Source organism: Glandiceps talaboti, chromosome 8, assembly GCF_964340395.1.
Source record: "Glandiceps talaboti chromosome 8, keGlaTala1.1, whole genome shotgun sequence".
In the NCBI taxonomy this organism is placed as follows: Eukaryota; Metazoa; Hemichordata; class Enteropneusta; family Spengelidae; genus Glandiceps; species Glandiceps talaboti.
Window position 1 is genome coordinate 11,048,953 of NC_135556.1, and position 24,620 is coordinate 11,073,572.

Here is a 24,620-nt window from a genome sequence, read left to right on the forward strand (position 1 = left end):
ACTACATGACACTACATTACGTACTCTGCACTACAATACACGTACATGTACAGCAGTACACTGCACTACAAAACATTACAGTACAATACAGTACAATACAGTACAGTACACTACACTACACTACACTGCACTACTGTGACGTATGAATCTTTTTTGAAGTATATTATCAACGTGTGGGGTCTATTCACAATGTTGTGAATACGATATCAAATGTTTTTGCCAAATAGCCATCTTAGCTATACAATTAAACTGATCGAATTTCCTCATTTTATTAATCTATTTCGAATGACATTATTCAAATCAATAATAAAACCAATCAATCAGCTCCGACTTAAAGGCTATTTTAGCTGTAATTAAAGTTAATGCAAACGTTTATAGGAAAAAACTGTAAACTTCTCTGCAATACTTAAACCACTGTAGTACACTATGCCACAATGCATTATATGATAGGACACTAAACTAAACTGCGCTACACTTCACTGCACTGCATTTCACTGCACCGCACCGCACCGCACATTACTCCACTCCACTTCAGTACAGAACAGTACAGTACAGTACAGTACAGTACGGTATACACTATACTACACTACACTACATTACACTACACTACACTACGTACACTATACTTCACTTAATTGCGTTGTACTACACCACAATGCAATGCACTAAACCGTATATTACACTGCTCCCCATCTCACTCTACTAATTTAAACAACATTACATTTCACTGTACACAACACAACACAACACAACACAACACAACACAACACAACACAACACTACACTACACTACACTCTACACAATACAGCCATACTTTATACAAAGTAATAGCCCTATACATTGTATATAATATAATATAAAACACAATTACCACCAAGTAAAGTCTTCTGTAGATAGGTTAGTTTTGTGGTCGTTTGAAAATCAAGGCATTTGTTTTGTTTAACCTGCAGAACCTCTTCGGATCTGGGATGTATTTATAGCGCACGGTCAAACTGGAACTGTCGACAGGAGATGATGGAAGTTGTTTTATATTACACGGGGAGGTTGTCATTTGATTGATGTACTAAACTTCTACTGTCTCTTAATTCATTTAACCCAAAGTCCACATACACACTCAAGTCCCTCTTCTATAGTGAGGCCCTTACCGTAAATATGACACCCTATTCTGTGTCCAAAGTTAAAACTCTCATTTGTTATTTAATTAAGCGGATCGAATTCCCGATTATTAATCTTAATCTGTCACAAAAGTAATCTGTCATTAACGTCATTAAAATATCAAATTTCGTTTCATGGTATATTATCATGAAAATTGATTGATATTTAGTGTTTTGTCTGAGATCATGGAACCTAGACGTGAAAATGTCATCACATCGGATGTTGTTGATTATATACCTGAAGTAGAAGGTGTGCACGGCTGAAAGGTGAGTACCTGAACTTAATAACTTGTGTAATGGGCTGTCAACCAGTTCACTTATCATGTACAATGCAGTAGATATGAGCATGTGGACATTTGCTGAAGTGTTCTAACTGGGTCAGCTTTATAGTGGCCATATGGATGAAAAATTGATATTTATTTTTTGGATTTCGAATAAATAAGACGACTTTACTGTTTTTCTATGTGAAATTGATTTTTGAAAGATAATTGTCAACGTTCAATGAATTCCAAAAAACTTACCCAGTTTTAAAATAGTTCTTTACGAATCACTACTTGCATGTACAATGACAAACATTTGAATGATTGTTTTTAATTTTAGATTTTTTTTCACCCAAACCTTTAGTCTAACTTCAATCTCTGACTCAACCATCAACAACAAAGTGTAATTATCTAATTTGTTCGACTGATCTAGTACCTAGTAATTAACCTATATTGTTTCACATTTGTTATCAAGTTCAAAACATAGTGAAGGTTTTTATTAATTCAATTTGAAAAAAATAAAAAAAATGCTAAAAATACCGATTTTAAAATTCTTATGACCACTACAATTCCAGCCTTGCTTAACTTACATGTTATCTACACAATGAAATATTGATATTAAAAAAATAAATAAAATTGATCTCACATGCAGGTCTCGAAATATGCACAATAATGCTCATCTCTATAATTCCTCTAGAGGCGCTTTGTCGAGTTCATTTAACTACCAGTGAACATTTTACACGTGAATTAACATTTCATTTATAATTAACGGTAATAAACGTGTCTTTAATCATGTACTTACAGGGCGTTTATAATGGTCGCATGTCCACAATACCGCCACAATTATCGATTCAATTGGACTTTAGCTAGTAAGGTCTCTACTTCAGTTGTGTAGTTCAATACAGATGTTACAAAACAAATCTATCACCTTCAGTTATGTTGTGTGCCTTATGTTTCGATATTGTTTGATATAGCACATGGTGCCGGGATCGTCAGTTGATATTTTTCAACATATTTATACGTTGAAGAAAATATGCCTATTAAATGGTAAAGCATAAAAAGGAAGAAATGTATTCATATTTTGAATGCTGTGTTCATACATTTAAACTATTCTCTCCATGATAATGGTTACATCCACAAGGCTTATTAAGCGATTTGTATAGAATTCCCCATCTATCGTTTGTCCAGATCTTTTTAAATCTGTTTGTTGTGTTCATTCTTCCATTCACTCACTCCCATATGGTGCCATGGGCAGGATGAGTTCTTACACGTACTGCTCTACGCGTAGCTGCTATGAACAATCACACACTGATCTGATAAATGAACAATAGGTTGCCAATTCACACGGATAATATTTCTAGCATAATGGGAAAATGATATGTCTCTTTATCGGTCATAGCATTTTGCACAAGGCCTGTCTTAGTGTAACTGTATCTCACAGCTGCTAAAACTATTAACACCGCTTCACACTCTGCGATGTGTAAGGCAACACAGCTGAGAGTATTATTCATCACACTTAACGCTACATTACATATAAAATACGAATGTTTCAGCATGTATTTTCTGGAGTGTAATACACAATAGAAACTACGATATCAATGCAGACATCTTTGAGAAACATATTTTTTTTGTTTAAGTACTGGAAATGTGTGTATAACTACTGACAATTGCAAAAGCTTGTCCAATTTATTTTCTTTTGAATTCTGCGTTCCAATTTTGATAATGGTTTGACATTATACTGAAGGTCAACTCATAATTTTGATGTGATGAAGTGTGACGGTCATGTGCTGTGTCATGGTTACGGAAACAATTATAATGTTTGATACTGAAATCTACGGTGGAAATAGCAATGAAATATCATGAAATAGCAATGGTAAATGAGAAGGCAGTAACTGTTTATATTTTAGAATTGCTTTTAATATACTTCTTGTATAACAGAGATGAATATTAACTTTTCACAAACTTAGAATGTTGTTTTAATTGCCAGCTGACTTTCTACCTGAACTGTGAACTAAATTGTGTGGTAGAACATTTCATCCAGCAGACGGCAACGTTATCTGCTATTTGTGTGTTGAGAAGTATCTCCTGGCAGTTTAAAGTCAATTCGAAAATATATGTTACATCGAACTTTGTGAGTAGTTTAATTTGCCACATCCAGCCATCAGTAATTTCAAAGTGTATTATAGTTTCTTAGATTTAATCATACTTTAGTACAAGAATTTTTGCTGTACAAAGCGTTCTGTTTTTGTTGTGTTCAGTATTTAGTAATACGATCAGTTCGCATTATGCCTATGGCCAATTGTGTGTGTTTTCGCCCCTGCTTATTGTCTTTACCCTGTCCTGTACGTCATAAAAACGTGGTTTTCCTAACAGTACATGTAAACAAAATAACAAAGCTAATGCCAAGGTACATGCTTACAAAATAAAAAAAAAAACCTCGAGTATCTTATCTTGGGTCGAAGTAAATATTTAAATCGAAATAAAATAAAATTCCGACCTACCATGTTTTCTAAAGTCTTGTTATCGGAAACAAACATTGTATTTTTATTTTTCCCAAGCTTACGTCACGTACTAGGAAAATGGCACAAATTTTTGTAGTGAAATTCGTATTGTCACGGATAATTACTAAATGTCGAGTTGATCGTATAAAGCATATAATTCATAATAAAGCTGTATATGACGCTATCACTCAACTGTCGAAATGACTTCATCAATGCATTTATTTAAAGTCAAGTGATTTCCATAGACAGTAAAAAAGATAATTATCTCGGGATATCGATTTCTATGCGTTTAACCACTATACTAACAATTTATCGCTCTTTGGTCTATCCCTAAGGAATGTTTAGATAATGAAAGTTGTAATGTATCCATATGAAGATGTCAAATTCAATTCATAATAATGTGTTGAAGAGACACCTTTATTGACATCCTACCATAGTTGTTGAGATTCAATCAGCACTTCTCATTTCGTCATTAGTTGATTTTTGCCAAACGATTCCAGTAACTCCTGATGATTGTTTAGGTGATAATATTTTTTTAAAAAAAACAGTGTTTTTGGTATACAATTTCCCTATTAATGAAGTGGAATATTTCACAGTTCGTATTTCCTAATTACAACTACATCAGCCTATGACATTTTTTCAAAATTCAAAATTGAAATGTCATCACTCTATGATATTAAATGCAATATCTTGCTTCACACCTAATTAGCAGAGGGTAGGGTTTTTCAAAGTTAATTGGAGTGAAGGACAGTTGTACCGAAAGGTAATGAAACTGTTATTGAAAGAAAAGTGGCTCGGAATGAAGTAGAAAATAGGTATTGTTGAATATGTCGGAGCCAATTATCGTTTGTTACCGGTCGGATGTGAAATAATTCTAAATAGACTCAGTGGAGGAGATTGCCGTGATAGTGAATTGTGACATTTAAAGTGGCACGATTCAATGCAGCCAAATATTTAAAAGTATCAAAAGTCACAATTGTTTTCGTGGAGGGCTGGGAGCTGAAACGAAACTTGCCTAAAGGATGGAATAACTTATGTAGCCTCCCTTCGGAATAAAAAAACCCGTCTATTAAATAGAGCTAAGGATATTTATTTTAAAGCGAATTTGTGAAATGAAGCAGCATGCTTCTACTCAAATCACATTCTCCTGGTTGTCAGGAAGAAGGGGTTGAATCGGAACGTGCCAAAAACCATGCAAGAGATTTACATTCGAAGGTCACACGTGTTCTGTGTCTACAAAAATAGCTGTAGGGTACACTAGATGTTGCAAATTCGCTATTTTGACAGACTGCATTGTGGCCATATTTGTAAATTATCGTTCACAACTCTATTTCCTTTCTTTTTAAAAAGATTTTTGATGTTATTGATCCCTTACGTTGGCAAACTGTAATGTCGTTTAGTTTCTGTGTTTGAGCAGAAAGACAGAAAGATCAGTAAGTAGAGGCATGCATATTACTTCCTGGCTTCAGAGTATACTAATAACTTTTGTCTACATTTAAACACAAAGTGATGTGACGGATTATGCAACACTGACAAGCTACAAGACATTATATTCCAGGAATGGATGCTTTCTTCTCGGCCTTTACAATTTCCGACTACTCTATACACATAAAAGGGAGGTGAAGAAAGCCAAGGAAGCGTAAAATGCCTTGAAGATTATTCAAACCTTCTACCAAACTGTTCAATAAAAAATATAGAATGTCAGGGGAAATTGGAAGAATGATAAAATTCAGTTATAAGTTAGATTCTGATATAATAAAGGCTATTTAACTTAAATAAACAGAAAGTCGTCTGGCTCGATAAACATCTCACTTAACATTACAGTTTACTGTCTGGGTTGACAAACATTGCTACATTTTATCGTCTGAGACATGGACATCGCCACATTTTATCGTCTGACGCGACAGTTATCGCTACATTTATCGTCTGGCGACAAAAATTAGAGTACTGTTGCACTGTAGTATGTGAATCCTTTCAATTGTGCGGACAAACTACATGTAGCTCGATCGCGCAAAGAAAATGTAGTAATGTTGGTAAGATTCTGTAGGTTAACTGGCTTCGACTACACTGTCATGTAAAAATTGACACTAGATACTTTCATTAATGTAGATATTCTTTTGAAAGTCAACAAATGTATGTTTGCATAGATCGACAACTGCTGACAACAAAATTGGCCAATTTGAAAAGATGACCTTTCCACGCTCTGGTTAATTAGCGAATCATAGTCAGCTTTGGGCCACGTCGTAAATTACATTTCTGCGTCTTCTTCTTTGCCAATATAATGGCTTTCTATGGAGAATCTTTGGAAAAAACGCCGCTTTTCTGTCTGTCCGTCCATAAAATGATAAATAGAATAACTGTAGTGTTAGAACTGTTCACTGTTGACGAAAGTATGAGCGCTATAGAACTGTTCACTGTTGACGAAAGTATGAGCGCTATATAACTGTTCACTGTTGACGACAGTATAAGCGCTATCGAGTATCCTCTATAGTGTTATGAATGCATTAAATACTTATGAGACACACTAGAATCGCTGAACAAATCGATTTTTAATTTCATCTAGGATTTAAATACTTGAATAAATACATTGGAAGTTCTCTTTAATTTGGCTCTAGTATCACACCTACTAAAAATAGACTCAAACACAGATCGTACTATCGTATATACTTTATTTCCAATGGACACTGGTTGTTTATGAAGACTACCGCCATAGGATTTATTTCACCTGAGCTATCAGCTTACAAATATGCAATGCAGTGCCCAGATTAGTGTAACGTAATATTTTCTTGTATGAGACTAGTTGTTTGTGACGGCTACCTCCTATAGCATTACTTTCCACTGAACTATTAGCCTTTAAACGTATCTTCGAAATTTTTACCAGTATGACAGTGGCAGGTTTCAGACCATTTATCATATTATCATTCATTTATATAGTCTCCGGCAGTAATCGCTACTGCCATATTTAATCATTTAAAATAAATAGCAGTACTTAACTAGTCTATTATCATCAATGATATTTCATCAATTCATCATCGACACATAAAATTTCTTTTTGTATTGTATTCAGTTATCATTGTATTTCAGTCTGTCAGAGTTAAGTGGTCTTAAATGTTTGATAGTCATTTCATGTTATTCCATTACTTAAGCCAATATCGTTTGCACCTTGAAATACTAGTACAATATTTCAGAAAACTAGTTAATGCAGAAAGAACAAAGAAAACAATCATTCATCTAGACTTGGAAAATCATTTTTCTGTTATTTGATGCAGATTACTTACACATTATCACAACACTGAACAATATGAACGGTGTGTTTTAAAAGTCCAGTCTTTGTATTCCAACCCTTGAAATAACACTCACAAGTGAACTTTGGACTGTTTTGTTTTCATCTCTAAATGTTTCTGCTGTTATGTCAAGTTTGTTTAGCTTTACTTTCTTTCCCTTGTTTGACTTTGTAATTGTTCTTTCTTTTTGGTTATGAAATTAAAAAAAAATTTTAAAAAAATTTTTAAAAAAAAACCACTCACAAGTGCGCTTGCTTGTTCGTGCCCAATCAGGAATCGGTTTTTACATAAGGTTCATGCAACGACATACAATTTAATTACTGTCAGTAACTTGTCAAAGCATGAGCACCACGCGATCCCGGTTCCAATGTAAGTTGTGCCGGAACAAAAGTCAGAATGAATACGGTTGTTACATCTGGGTTAATTAATAATAAACAAGGACTACGTATACTGTAACATATCAAATAGCAGACACTGTACGCGCGTCCCTGGATAATTTTGACAGGCAAAAACAAATACGTGCATCTATCACATCAAACTGATAAAAGCATCGTGTCAACCTCCATCAGAGGCACCAGCTATTGTATTTGTATCGGTTATTTGTTTTCACCTAATTTGTCTTTGCATAACTCACTTTGTTCAAGCAAAGGCACTGGTGTTATTTCGCTAGTTGTATGATTAAAATTATGGGGTGAAAACACCGTTGTCTGGCAGAGCTATATATAAAGTTGGTCCAGCACAAAAGAGTGATCCTAGGTATAATTCTTATGGCTCCACAGATAGTTAATGCGAGAACTTGGGATTGAATCCCTGGCCTTTAAACTCAAACTCGTATGAAGATTATATATATACTGTAAGTGTTCTTGATTTAGATAACTTTTTTTTCCCATGTACGTCATTACATCGTAATACGAATACAAATGACGTCAGACATAACCCCAATGGAAACCAATTAACGTGTAACAATCTTGTCAGTCTTGTTCAACAAACATGTCAGTAACATTTGTACTGTACATTTTATCATCTGACTAGACAAAACTATTACTAACATTGCTACAGTTTATCGCTTGGTTCAACAAAAAATGTCACTAACATTGTTACATTTTATCGCCTGGTTCAACAAAAACATTACTAACATTGCTACAGTTTATCGTCTGGCCCGACAAAATATCACCAACACTTTTTTTCTTCGTCTGGTGTGACAAAAATCTTACCGACATTGCTACATTTTCTTTGCATGAGCTGCGATTATCTTGGCAGATCGCCAAAAAATAAAATCCATTATTATAACAAGCACACCCTTTTTATTCACTCATGTCAATGGATTCAAATTAAACAACTGTACTCCAAGTTCTGTAGTGCCAAACGATAAGTGTAGCAGTGGTAGCAAAATTTTCTCCAGCACTACATTCCATTGTTCTCAATTCACAATTTTTCCGAAAAACGCTGAGTCAGTAGATTTGTTACAGCTCACTAGACACCCGATAACTATCAAACTTGAATAAAAACAGGCATATGTACTAAGAGCATCAATTATGATCTTATCTCTGCTTGATCAAGTTTTATTCCCCTTTCTCCTCCAATTGACACTAACTCACCGTTAAAAGCTTCACGCGCAATGCTTTCCCCTGAACCAGTATTAATTCGACACAATGCCTGCAGTGATCATAGATTATCTATTGATATTTCTAATGTGATGTGTATACCTATTTGTAAAGTTTATTATTTAGAAGATAAAGTGCCAAATGAACTGTAAAATGTTTGTGGAAAATCTGGAATGTTGTAGCTTCACCATCTCCATCTAATAGTAGTGTTACGAGTCTCAGAGCTAAATTCATTCCATTCAGGATATATTTGGTAATTTTCATTATGAACACTGTATCATAAAGTTTAAATGCATTTGACTTTATATCATAAAGAGTTCATAATGAAAATTACCAAATATCATGAATGGAATGAATTTAGCTCTGAGACTTGCAACAGTAGTGGTTCATATATGTATACATCTGTAAGTAATAAAATTGGGTTTGAAAAAACATGCTCGGGGTTCTACTTGTAGATATGTAGTTACAAGGAAGGTAAATTTTGCATGTATAAATAACGACCGCGTTCCGGCGTGGCCCAGTCACCATTTTCCTGGCATATATATATATATATATATATATATATATATATATATATATATATATATATATATATATATATATATATATATATATATATATATATATATATATATATATATTTCACCTTCTGCTTATGTATCTACAAGCAGATATCCTATCGTGTCGCACCAAATCCGGCAATTTATCTTATTATAGGTACGTTCGTTAACTAGTTATCGCATTGTGAATATATTGAGACGTTAATCAAGACAGATCGTCGTTTCACGCTGGTTTTCTTTACCATATATACAAACATTTGTATACGATTTACCAGGTCTTTTAACACTGAATCATTATATATACATGTGACTTGGCTTATAAATAATTACATTAATCTGAATCAAGTGACGAGAATGTAGGGTATTGAAAACATTAATTTTGAGAATGGACACACTCAGTGTAATCAGATTGTATTCATCAGTTCATGACACACACATATTAAGATATATCATTCTTATTTCTTCTTTATTCTTCTATCTTCTCCAGTCACTGAAATAGCTTCTCTCGTCTTCTTTTCTCCTCCCTTCCCTTGCTTTCCTCTCCCCTCCCCTCTCTTCTCTTCCCTTCTTCTCCCCTCTCCATCCTCTCTTCTCTTACCATCCACACACTTTATTCTTCTCTCCTGTTACCATCCACACACTCTATTTTCTAAACCATTACCAGGCGACCCTCTCTCTAGACCAGATCCTTCGTTAGTCGAAATCCGCCAGCGAGAAGGATGTAGGCTACCCTCTCTTCGTTCCCCTTCATTTCATTCGCTCCTTCCTTCCTTCTTTCCTTCCTTCCATTCGTTTTCATTACCATTTCTTCGTGTTTCGTTTTGTTATTGATTTCCTTTGCTTTCATGATTTCTTGCTTTACGTGGCTTGGTCTGCTTTCGTTTCGTTTCGTTTAGTTTAGTTTCCTTTCTTTTTCTTACCTTACCTTGCCTTCCCATGTCTGCACTGTTAGGCAATGTTTCTCTCCAAATCAATATTATATAAAAACTTGTTGAGATAGAATGTACTCAGTCCAATAGAGTGATAGATAGCTGACATTTCGGGATTAACCCGTCCATGAGCGAAAGCCTAACATCACTAATCATTCTATGCCTTCCAACTTCATCACATTCGCGTGTACGCTCCCCAGTCAGAAAGAATATCCGGACTTTCACGTTTTGCAAACGGCTGTCACGCTTGTAGCCTAACGGTCACACACGTAATGAGATTAAAGTTTCATACGGTGACTTTATCGAATTACACCTCTCGTGGTAAATGCAATACCAAGGAAATACAACACAGACATTTGTTCAGCCTTGAAGATAGAATGTGTCGAACATAGCACAGACTAATGATGTGGCTAGGGAATCCTTTCCTATTAAAAAAGTGTATAATATCCTATTTACAGTCCTTTCTTGTATCTTGGATATTTCCCACAAGTCAAATAGTACACTGAGGTCAGTAAGCCTAGGGTAGCTATCTACTATACGATAATTGTCACTCATGAAACTAGGAGTACTGTATGTATGTATGTATGTATGTATGTCTGTCTGTCTGTCTGTCTGTCTGTCTGTCTGTCTGTCTGTCTGTCTGTATGTATGTATGTATGTATGTATGTATGTATGTATGTATGTATGTATGTATGTATGTATGTATGTATGTGTGCAGGTAGGTTGGTGTAAGGGGTGGTAATGGGGTGAACGTGTATATTCGCATATTACACATTTTACACTTAAACCGGAGTTGTTAACAATAGAATTATCTATATTTTTGATAGTACTTTTGGGATAGTACGATTCAATCACATGTATTAATGTATTCTGCCTGTCCCAATTCCAATCAACAAAAATTTAGTGGTGTCTTTATTTTCAAAATTAATATTTTACCGTCCTCTCCTATGACATTCATTTCTCTGATGCAGCCAATCTCCTCTAACCTCGTCCATTCCATTCCATTCCATGCCATGCCATGATATGCCATCCAACAATTTTCTATTTCATCATTGCACTATCTTCCCTTCACTGTGAATTTGAAAAAACACCCTGAAGTTACTTACAGCATGTCGAAAGCATATCCGTTATCTCAAGTTTGTCAAGTGTATCAAGGGCATATTCTTGACGTTTTCATCCTAATCCTACTTAGATTTTCACAAATAACAAATGTTATAAGTCATGCGGAAAGACTCGAATGAATATTCCATACATCACTCTCACCATAATCGTCAGGGTCTGATCGCCATGGCAACAACTTAATACCGGCTGACACCACTTCATGTGAATAAAAGTGTTTGAACATTACTGTTGCAAGAGCCCGACAAGTCCTCAAACTTGGCTGAATGCCAACAAGCACTTGGGGGAAATTAGTCTAATTCTGGTTTACCTGTCGTATAGCGTAACATCACCAACGACACGAAAAAGGAAAGGCGATGTGTTTGCATGATTTGGATCTCCAATATTTGATTAATCAATGTGTCATATATGTATGTAACTCCAGCTTGCATATATTGTATGGACATACTTTAAAACGGTAAATATGATACCCACTCTAATGACACAGACAGGTCAATTCTGTGTACTTTGCACTGGTATTACCAAACAGTGTTGAATTTTTAGAGTAATAAATAGCTCATCTACATATCGACACCACTAAACAATCTGAGTATGGATTACAATAGTTTTACCCGACGAATATGATACATGTATCAGGTGGCCTTTTTTCTCTCAGTTTCCCTTAACATGGCCATGCGGATGAGAATTGGGTATTTATTTTGGATTTTGGATTTATAAAACGATTTTTATCATGGCTTCCTACTTGAAAAATCAATGCGAAACAACACAGACTAAGTCTGTGTTTGCAACTCAGTTACATTGCAAAATGTGTAAAAAGTTTGTTATTGTACGTACAAATTCAACAACAAAGAATTTACACATTTGATTAATATATTAAGGACTTGGCATACGTTCTTTCAGATTGATTGTCAGTAGGATGTCACGATACAATTGTTATATAGTAATTTAAAATCCAGAATACAATCCTCATCTCCATATGCCATTGGCCACTCTGACCGACTCTGTATAGCTTGGATCAGAACAAAACATAACTTTGCCGAATAGGTTTGTAAAAACCCATAATGTGACCGCTAATGGTAAGATGGCGACACAACAAAACCGTACCTTGGCATATTATCGTTTATGGTTGAAATTCCTGACTTTTGATAAATTTAAATCAAACATGGTTCATAGTATTCTTTAATCTTAATCATCATTACTATGACATCCAGACTATTAATAACCTCTTTTGAAATTAAAGCATCGTGCACATTCCCTTTTATAGTTTCTCTTCACATTCCCTTTCATAGTCTCCCTTTTTTAGGATCTATTCATTATTATTAATGTGCTACAATGAAAAACATAAAATTACATGTAAAAATGGGTCATCCTGACGCACTTCTCTTTATTTCATTACTAAAGGTACTGTTGGCCTAAAACATGCCGGATGTGTGTAAATATGTATACAAAAGATTACTACATAGTAAAATGATGAATACGAAGTTTATCGCTCTCCTACCCCCCAAAAAACGACCGCTTTACAAATACAATATTTTTATGGCAGCTGAGACCGTAAAAGTGTTACAAATATCCATAGCAACCAAATAGACAATTCCATCCAGTGTATTTACGGATATGAAATCTAAGCCGATGAAATGATTGACTTAACACTGCAGGCCGTAGTAGAAAACGCAATTGCATTCACTGAATGCATATGTATTGCCTGAAACACGCCAGTTCTACATTAATAAAGAATATCTAAAGTCCGTACGGAGGCGTCTACAACAAAATAAACGTTGAGATGTATGCATGCACACGTTATACGGAAGGAGCTGGAAAGGTATTCGTCGAAACTTTTTAACGTGGTTCACACTTTGGTAAGAATGCTATATCTTGTATTCGAAAAGTCTGACTGGTGAACTTCGAATCGAATTCCATACTATTATGATTGCAGGCATTGAGTTTAACAAACATTTACATATATATACACACTTCTTTGACGATAATGAGTTAATACATCATAGACTACCCCCTGAATTAGTCTCCTGATATCCTTCGTCAAATCTCAAGATTTCTCTTTACAGAGGATTCGATACCACGTTAGCATTTAGACTAACCCTAAATCCATGCTGAATGATAACAAACGATAATGTGTGTGTATACTGAGTGAATACATGTATTTATGTATTAAAGACCATGCCAAACACAGGAAACATTTTCTGTCAAAATCGATGAACATTATGTCTACACACTACAATTGCATCATAAGGTTGGCCATGTGTTATAATTATTCGTATAACCCCACAGACAACAGTCTGTATTGATACGGTCAATATTTTCTGAATTTAACAACGAGACAAACACGCACATCCACGTGTCATGGGATCATAATATTGCAATATTTTCTCATACACGAACGAGATCATAAAAATGATGACAATTTTCATTATCAAAACAATATCAAAATACCGTTTTTTTTGTACTCTGTTATACAGATCATGTATAAACCGACATCCAACCAACCACCCACACACATACTAACTCACTGACCCTGGGCACTCAATCCCCTGGGCACCCACCCACCCACCCACCTACCAACCTATCTCAAATATCCACATGCATAAATGTAAAAGCATTCACCTTTTCGAGAGAACAGTTATTTGTCTATTGCCGCATCATGTTACTATAATAAACATCCATCCATCCATTCATCCATCCATCCAACCTCCATCCATCCATCCATCCATCCATCCATCCATCCATGCAAGCACGTACGCACGCACGTTCGCAGGCAGGCAGGCAGACATACATACAGACAGACAGGCAGCAAGAAAATTAACAATATCTGCAAAACGGATTAAAAAGTATCGTAACAGAAGGGATAATAATTTCATATAAAATTAGGGATTATTGAAACTCTATACGGACCAAAATGCATTACAGAGATCAAATCAAGATGTTCTAACTCTAAAATTTCACCCATCAATCCACCCACCACTGTGCATTGAATTTTCTCTGAATGCAAAATATTACTGATTCAACTCAACACAAATTGAAACTTAAACGTACAAATCGATGTGACTTTAATCCATTAACCCGCAAATCATTTCAACCCCAGCAACGTTTTAACTGACTATAATTGTGAAAATTAGATTCACACACACGCTTGCGACCACCGTATTATTGTGTCTACTTGCTGTTTTAGTTTACCATCCAGAGCACCTTGATTAACATAAGGTGCTACTCGAAACACTAACAGATTTGACCTTCGATGGATGTCACCTTCTGTCGGCACATACTCGCGTTGATTAATGTGCTATGAATGTGTTCGAGTGCTAATGGTGTAATACTTGCATGTTGCTCATGGGCTTAGGAGTTTTATAGGGCAACGGAAATCAAAGAAACTTCATCACTTTTAAAAGACGATCTATTGTAATATTTCATTACTTAAAGTCTGACTACGTGATCATATAATTAAATTATTTCGTGCACACAGTGATTGGCGTGATGGATAAATAGAAATGTAATTTCCTTTTTATGTTTCGTTGCGAATGATTAATCTTTTCAAGTTGTTAAATATTATTACCAATGGGGTGGTATATCTAGGTACTAATATTTACCTTATAATGTCACATACTGGTACCCGCATATACATTCACCAAACTTCAATTTCACATATTCAATATCGCTTTGTTACCATCGTACAGTGAAATTAATATCGAATGGTGAATGTTATCATGAGAATAAACATATGAATTAAGCACAATTTTAGCACTACATAAAAATGCGATATCCTAACACGATGGCATCGGTACTTTTTATATGTCACAAGTCGCGGTATTACACTGTACTGTATATATCACATGACATAACCATGACGTCACATTTTGACTTTCTCTATGAGCAACAGATTGTGAACAACCGAATGCAACAATGAAAGGTAAGGTACACACATTTATAACATTTCTGACGTACGTGCCATTTTCCACAAAAACATTTGCGATCGATACGTTGTTGTATTCACAAGTAAACATTTAATGTAAACGAAATTTATACTCGGACAAAAACATAGCCAAAGTATATGTAAATCTGCACATCCTGATAGTATTCCCCGGGGAATATGAACAGAAACGTCATATGTTTGATATCTGAGTGTCCAGCACAAATTACATTTAAACCGTCAATTCCAATTCGTCTGTTTACTCACCAGTTTAATTTACTTATCCGGTAAACTAACACAACTAACGCACCGCTGAGTTTAAAATATGAGACACATCAATATCTTCGACACATTGTTAGAATGACCGAATTCTTGTTTAATTGGAATTCCTGCACTACTGTTCAGCGTATGATAATGTGATTTTTGACAAAAATCAACGCATTGAGACTGTTTTGATAAAATAACAAAATAGGCATGGAGGTAAATCCCGAATCAGCGGTTTGTATAATATGCAGACCTGGTAGACTTTTGTGTCAGTTATTACACAGTCTGAAAGTCAATAAGGTTAAAACAGAACGTACTTTGGCTGAACAATCTCAACACTGCTACGTTTCATCATCTGGCGCGACACAAATCTAACTCACATTTCTACATTTATCGTTTGGCGTGATGCAATTCTAAATAACTTTATTATTATAACCTGGTGCTTAACAAAAATCAGACCAACATTGCTACATTTTACTTATTTGAGTTACATCATCCTAGGCGAGCATTGCCAAATAATGATTGCAACAAGTAGAGTGTTTCAGTCTTCTAGTTGGCGAAGATCTGCTAAGATAACGGTACCGTAGCTCATTCAGATAAAAATGTAGCAATGTTAGTAAAATGCTTTTTCCCCGCCAGAATGAAATGTAGCAATTTTAGGGAGCCTTCAGTAATTATAATGGGAGGGGTCACTTATTACAAATAGGTTCCCTGGATGGCCATAATTTAGAAAATGGGATTAGGGGAGGGTCACGTGTTTTACTTTGACTTATTGTATAGTCCAACATTGCATTGTTTTGGGATTGTGGTACCCCATCGCTGCCACCAGTTCTGTATCCCACTGCAGTGTTGGGGTTGGGGGTAGGGTTAGGGTTAGGTACTGTAATATCAGACTATATCAATCATATCACTGCTGACAACCAAGCAGTGAGTGAATCAATTGTTAGTTGTGATGTGAGAGACAATGTCAGGAGTGTGCTGATCTAGTCTTTGGGTCAAACACAGAAAGTGATTAATGCAGTGCCTTCACATAAATTCCCTGTGGTGATAGCAGTGAGCATTAACCAATGCTTTCAAATTATCACTGTGGTGGCAGCGGTGGGATCAAATATTTACCATTGATTTGAGACTTGTCCTTTTCATGTCTGATATCATTTTACCCCATGTTTTTGAAAATTTTAGGGGAGGGTCATGTTTCAGAGGAAGGAAATTGAGGGAGGGACACTTGTTAGTACACGGAACCAGGGGAGGGCCACGTTTTAGGCAACAGAGTAGGCCGGGTTTTCCTCGGCCCACCCCTTTGTAATTACTGAAGGCTCCCTTAGCTAGATTTTTGTCGCGCTAGTCTTTACATTTCAGCTATAACTTTTATCGCACCGGACGACTTTCTGTTTCAGCCTTATTACCCGCTTCAATTGTAAATCAATTGTCTGATTCAGATAGGAAACGCCGTAAATCTTCATCATCTTTCTCCCAAGGGGGTATTTTTCTGAACACAAGTAATTATTAGCTGGACAAAAGGGCATTACGAAAAGCTTGAATGTAACTAAGTAATAAAGGTAGTCAAAACATTTCAATAGCAGATTTTCATTTGCTATTTTCTTTGACAATAGAAAAAAATATCTATGTAACCGTCACAAAATCGTGATAGCATTACCCCCATAGTTACAGTGGATTTAATACCGATACTGGCGGATGCTTTGAAGTAAAAGTGAAATATGAAATATGAATGCATCTCAAATATGCAAGTCTGTCGGTGATGTGTTCACTGTATGTCCTGAATAGAAGTATTTGATGTAGTTATCGCCTTTACAGAGTGATGTTTATTTTAGTAGTTTGTCAGTGGTAAATTCCCAAAAGTCCATATTCCTTGGCAACCACATGATTGTATTTGAAATATTTAGGGGATCATTTCCAATTCCAAAGAAACCGACACGCAAAGAGAAAACTCTCAGAAATTTTAAACAGTGTTGTGGTCCGCTCGAATGAAATTCAAAACTCAAATAAAATGCAATACATATGTATGATTGATAGATAATCAATACTTCAGTTAAATTCTGAGATGAAAACACTTTTACTATTTCTTTGATGAGGTCGAACACTTCTTTGTTGTGAAACGAAAGACTGAAAGGGGATATGGTTGTTTACAAAAAACACAGTTTTCGTCATTTATTCATACTTCTAATTTGATTGTAATCATTTTAGATCACTATTGTGTACGCCTACGGAGAAACGAGGAGGAAACTTTCACTGTTACAATAACACAAGGAGCCGCTACCTTTTAACGCACCAAGCACATTTACATTTATGAGCCATATTGCGTGGTTTTCTGTCGCAATTTTAGCCACTATTATAGATAGGAATCATGGAATTAGTTTATCTTTAATCACTGTTTTTATTTTGATAAAACAAACAAACAAACAAACAAACAAACAGACAGACAGACAGACAGACAGACAGACAGACAGACAGACAGACAGACAGACAGACAGACAGACAGACAAAAATAAAACACAGTCTCCTGAAATCACCCCCCAAAGAATAGAATGTCAGAATTCACCAAAGCAGCACAAGACAAGGATAGTAAACGTTTTGTTTTGGTTTTATCAGAGGAACCAGGATTTCTATTCCGTCTTCCATTAGTTCACTTGAATGGCTTGAGTTTTAAAAATCTTTGTTTAATCAATTGCAAGTTACTTATAATCTCAAATACGAAATTTCCGACCATTCAACCAGTTGGAAACTATTTGAATCTACCATGGCAAGTTTTGAGAATGAAGAATTTTCTTCTGCCCACAATGATCTGGATTCTGACGATATACAGAATTATCCTATCACAGAGGAGGAATTGGAAATCAGTATTAAGGATTTGAAAGCAGGAAAATCACCTGGTACTGACGATATCCCTCCAGAATTTTAGATATTGGTGTCCAAATTTAAGTGGCATACTGTGTCATTTATTTAACACAGTTTTCAGTTCGGGGCAATTTCCTACGGCCTGGACAGACAGAGGGCGTTAATTTGCATAAAATTCAGATATTTGGGAATACAACACGAAGACTGGTTGTGTCCAATGTGTCTGGATGATTTCGAAGATGAGAAACACTTTTTATTTGTTTGTTCTCTTTATAAAGAACTCAGAGAAAAGTATATTCCTATGATGTATACAGAAAATCCACTATCTGATTATAATTATTTGAGGTTTATGAACAATCGAAATCTTACCGCTATAAGAAACTGTGCACGATATTTATTTTATGCTTTTGAAAAAAGAGCATTATTTTTACAAGACGTGGAATAAGTACAGAATTTTTCTATTGTTAACGTTTTTATTATATTCTTTGAATTTCTTATATTATGTTTTATATTATATATGAGCTGTACCTTTGACCTTTGACCTTACACGTTATTTTGATTTTTTTCGAGATTGTAAAGTGGGCAAGTGGCCAGAAGTACTTATTGATAAACAAACACAACCCCCCAAAAATGTTCTTTCTGAATTTCCGCGAGGTGCAACTGGCATTGGGAAGGTTGACAGTCAATTTTGTACGGCGCGGTTTTGAGGTAACTTATCGTGACTGTCAAGTTGTAGCAGCCATCAACGTTGATTGACACTGTAACTGACCAATCATCAAGCATTAGCCAATTAAGTATTACGTCACTGTCAGTTCAGCGAAATTTGGTGGTATGGTAATGATTTCGGGCTAACTGATCAGAACAGCTTGATTTAAATCAACAGCCTACCGGGTCAAAACACTGTTTTCGCACCTCTGATGTTGGGATACATCAAGGTAATGACTGGAAAATTAAAGGTACCGTGGCGTTTCCCTCACGTGTCTTTTTACACCCACCGAGACAACTTCGGATGTACAACAAACTATTATAGAGCTACTGCGCACAGTTGGAAGGTAGAAACAGACAAATGACCGTATTATATATCAGTAAGAAAGTAAACAAGTGAAGTCAATAAAACCATGACAAGTCTGTGTGTAATCCTTTCGCAGAAACATGTTTCCACAGCACTGTACACGAATAGCAATGCTTATCACTGTGATTCAGCAATGGATCCTGCTGTGTGTGTAGTGTCTCTGTTATATTCCATGTGGAGTTAAAATGCGACTATATTAATGTCAAAAACACCGTGTCCCATTTAGTGGAACGCAACGGCAACATCATTGAATTACTTAAACCCTCAAGCGTAATCAAACTCTGTGCGGTACGCTGTCTGTCATATCACCAATAATAATAATAATCCATCAAAAATTTCCTCTTTAGTTACCATGGCAATAAAAGTTTTGCTTTTTACATCAGGCTTTATTTAGATACAAAAACGAGTTTCCTTCCTTCCTCATTTGAAGGGAAATCATTTTTTGAACACAAGGGTTTCTACCTATTAAAGTCTTACCAACCTCATTGCAATATTTGACTTTACAGTTGGGAATGTGCTTGAAACAAGAAACCTTGTATAACCTTTGGATATAATTGCTTTGCTCATGACAAGTTTTGTAATCGGGAGAAGATCCCCACGGTGTACCATGACGATCATGAGGTAATAATTCGAGTGCTCAGTGCTCATCAGTTTTATCTTCATGGTCGAGCACATTTCCGTATTGCATTTCCTCGACATTCTATTTACCAAGAAAGTCGTACTTTGATAAAATTACAGTATGAAGCTTTCAACCCATTACATCCTACCTAGTTCGCGTGCGCAGTAGATAAATGACTCTCCGTGTACTGTTTTATTAGGATGGATGACTAAATACCAAATGGCCGGGACATGTCACACTTCATTACCCACGTTTTAAAATAAAAGCTAGTGGATTTTTGTGCTTGGATGTTAATTTGGATGTTTCATCGGATCAATCGAAAATTGTGAAGTGTATTCGGGATTAATACAGCGGAGAATGGAAAAAAGTGCCATCTGGAACATTCCTACATTACTAACAACAGTTCACATTACTTTAATTGTTACAATATGTTAAGACAATGTAGACAAAATGTAGCAATATTATTCATGAATTGTAGCAATATTATGAAGATTTTGTAGAGCTAGATGACACTCTTTCATGATAAGCGCTTTCAGCTGTATCACCAAACAAATGCATTGCCTATACAAACAGTAGGGAGACCTTCAGCAATTACAAGGTGGAGGGTCGGGGAGTGGGAGGGGGTTAGCTTTTTGAAGTATGCATTCTTAAGAAAATTGCCTAATTACCAAAAATCATTAAATTTGCAAATTATACATTAAAACTGTAAGCTACAACAACAAACCTTTATAGAACATGTGCGTTTTGTTAGGGTTAATATGTGTACTGAATTATATTGAAATTGAAGCATTGAAATTGAAGCTTGTATTCTTAAGATATACCCTAATTACCAAAAATCATTAATTATGCAAATTATTCATTAAAACTGTAAGCTACAGCAACAAACTTTATAGGACATATGCACTTTGGTATGGCTAGCATATGTACTATATTATATTATATTGAAATCGAATTATGCGTTCCAATGATATAACCTAATTACTAAAAACAATTAACTACATGTATGCAAATGACTAATTAATGTCTACTGGATGTTTACCAACATCTAGTCAGTTCTTTTCATTACCATATGGAAGATGTGCAGCAAGTTTCAATAGAATCGATGCAGTAGTTTTTGAGATATCGTGTCCACCGACAGACGGACACACACATACAGACAGACAGACAGACAGACAGACAGACAGACAGACAGACAGACAGACATACAGAAGTATAACGAAACTTCCCCCTTACGGGAGGTAAAACGGAATTAAGGTAGGGTCAATCTTATCACTGCCACCATTATACTATAATATCAGAACATAGCAGTCATTCAAATTGCTGCTGACAACTATGCAGTGAATCAATTGTTAGTTGTGGTGTAAGGAGAGGAATTGGTCTTACAGGAGTAAAGGGTGAACACTGTGGTAAGATACTCTGGTAATGTGGGGAGTGGGGATGTTAACCTAAGTCTAGGAGTGCTCTCATCTAGTCTTTGGGAGTTCTTGCCTTCAGCTCTGCCAATTAGATTCAAACACAGGTATTGATTAATGCAATGCCTTCACATACTTCACTGTGATGGTAATAGACTAGTAATAAAAAACAACCAATGTCTTTAAAACTATCAATGTGTTTGTCACTGTGGGATTAAATCCGTATCATTGACTCTGGGCACCATGTCCCCTTCCATGTCTGATAGCATTTTAACACGTACATGGTTAATAATATTTGAACAGGTGGAGATAGGAAATTGAGGGTGGACATTGTAACACAACGGAAACGGGGAGAGTCACATTTTATCCATCAGACCGGGCTAGATTTCCCCGCCCCTTATAATTACTGAAGACTCCTTAACCTATCCGTTTAATAACCAATCATCTCATCAAATTCCATTCAATTCAATAACTTTATTGTCCGTATATAAATGCGGAAATTTGCCTTTAGGCTCAAAATACAATCTACAAAACAATTTATATAGTCGTGTACAATATACAACTCTGTGAGTTTAAAGTGGGTTTTGCAATGATTTTAAAACAGACACAGCTGTTGGCACTATCGATTTTAAAATAAAAGGTTTTTCCTTGCAAGAGGCATTGATTAAACTGGTAAAAAATGCTAGTTTTCCATTTTTCAAGATCATGGAATTATTTCTAGAGTAATTATCAAATGCCAAATGAGTTTTAGACACCAAGTGATAAAGTTAGAAGTCAGCGGGAAAGCTAAAATGTCCTCACATTTCAGCATCCATGGCGATTTGAACAAAGTATAACTCGCGAAAAACCACCATTGCGTTTGCTTGCTTGTGGTAAGGCTTTAAAAAAATAGGTGGGGTAGGGAGATTTTTTATTTTATTTTATTATATATTTTTTTCATGTGTGCGTGTTTAGTTCAGGTTTCCATTGATTTCAAAATGGTCTCTGCGTTGTTTATTTCTTCCTATCAGATGTACAGCCATTACAGATTGGAAGAATAGTTTTATATTGTCATTTTAGTTGATGTCAGTTTCCGCACCCACTATTTCTTGCGAGACTTCACGATTTTCGCGATTTTATTATTATTTTTCTCGAATACGTAAAACAAGTTTAGGGTCGGAGTGAAAAATAGGTCGGGTCGGGTAACCGGAACAAAACAACTTTTTTTATTCTGCCTAAGCAGGAATTAGACAAGTTTCACGCGGAAACGTATTGGTGTCAGTGACTGATCAAAGTATAAACACCACATGAGCATTAGATCCCATGACCCTAATACTGATAGAATTCTACACATCATAAAATCAAGTCTGACTGTTACTGTTACCTTATAACGTCCACAGATATAAACAAACTGATAAAAGCGTCCTGTGAACCTAAGTCAGAGGCACCCCTGTTGTTTCGATATACACTGTCTACCATTTTAGTTAGTTTAGATAGTTGTCTGGCTACTTTCTGATCTTCTACTATCAAATGTAAAATTATTTACCAAATTAGGTCTTGGCGGGAAGTCACTTCATTCAAGCAAACTCACTAGTGTTTCTTCGCGGGTTGTAATACATAAACAAGGCTGTTTCGTTATTCCTGTAACCCGAGGTTATGGGCGTCACAAGACTGGATAATGAATCATCCATTACGACTACGGTAATTGAAATCAATCAATGAATCTAGGGCAAAGCTTAGTGCGACATGATTTCGATAAAAGCTAGCTATCTCAAGATGTGATATACTTGCATGAAATTGATCAAATAAAAATTCGAGTGCTTGCATTGGCGTCATTAAAATAGTTCAGAATCAATTTTCTTTATGATGCAAAAGCAAGCATTTAATACTCTGGGGGGAAAAGAGCAAATAATCGACACAGTTAAAGGACTTTACTGATTTTAAGTTGATATTTTTCATTTGTAAAAATAAATAAAAAAGTCGTTTTATTAGTGGTCTTTAAAGGATCAAAACTACATTGAAAAGAATCATCCACAGATCCGGAGTGTGCTCTTTTAATAATTGCAATTTAAGTCAGTAAATGGGATATTTCCTGATTGAAAGTGACCGAAGTAGGGCTTGATTGACGTCAGAGTTTAAAGAAAATAATAAAGTAATTCATGTTGTTTTGTACTTCTCCGTACTTTAAGTGGATTGGGTTAACAAAGGCATATTCAAAGACTTAACTCCCAACGCATTTCATATAAGACATTGAATTTGCCCCGGGACTAATTTCCTTATATTAAAGCTCTTAAAATCTCTCTAACCATTGCCTTTATTAAAGCTTGTTCCAGGTCCTTTTGAGATAATAGTAGAACATTGAGGGTTCACGTCACCATCTTGTTTTCAAGATAATCGACAACCTTGTATTTTCCCACAGAGTTAACAGAGTATTCGACAGCCATATTGGATTCTAAAAAGGCCTAATTTAAGTTGTTGATATTCTTTTGACCTTTACTTCAAAACTTTGTACGGTGACCCCCTGATTATTTTCCTTGATTTTACCTGAAAATATGTTGGAGTTTTCTTGAGAGCAAAGTAATGCATAGCGTTTAAAATTTCTCTCAAGCCTTTGAAGTGGAAACTGGCTTACAATGATAACGTTATAGTGGACAGAAACTATTGCAAAGTGACGTCATTTAATTACGTCGTGGTGTCCATCTCTTCCTCCATGGGCGTCAAAATGCAAACAAAACACTAACTTCTTGTCTGGAAGTTCGAAATCAGACATTTTTTGCAAATAAGTCCACACATTCCAGTGATATAACAACCATTCCCCTCACTTTCAACCAATGGTAAATAGCCAGTAAATTACTTGTTCTTACAGTTTCTCAGGCAGTAGTTGTCGCCTAGTATATAACCCTTACAGCGATGTAATAGTTGTAACGGTTCCCTTTAAATGTAAGAGAGTAACACCATCTTGCAATAGTGTTTTATAACACATTGTTATCATATAAGCTTCAGTAATTGGCATAGATTGTGTCACGTGGTATGGACTCGTGACCCATAGTGACCCCAATTTGCATAGAGCATGCAATAGTTGTATTG

At 35.6% G+C, this 24,620-nt stretch overlaps 1 protein-coding gene across 1 annotated transcript in view; it reads left to right on the top strand.

Moving 5' to 3' along the window:
- The first annotated feature begins 1,342 nt into the window (after positions 1-1,342).
- LOC144439015 (neurotensin receptor type 1-like) overlaps positions 1,343-24,620 on the top strand; it is a 37,744-nt gene continuing 14,466 nt past the window's right edge. Inside the window, exon 1 of the mRNA XM_078128255.1 lies at positions 1,343-1,422. The gene's annotated coding sequence lies outside the window, so the exon portion shown is untranslated. The remainder of the gene's footprint in view (positions 1,423-24,620) is intronic.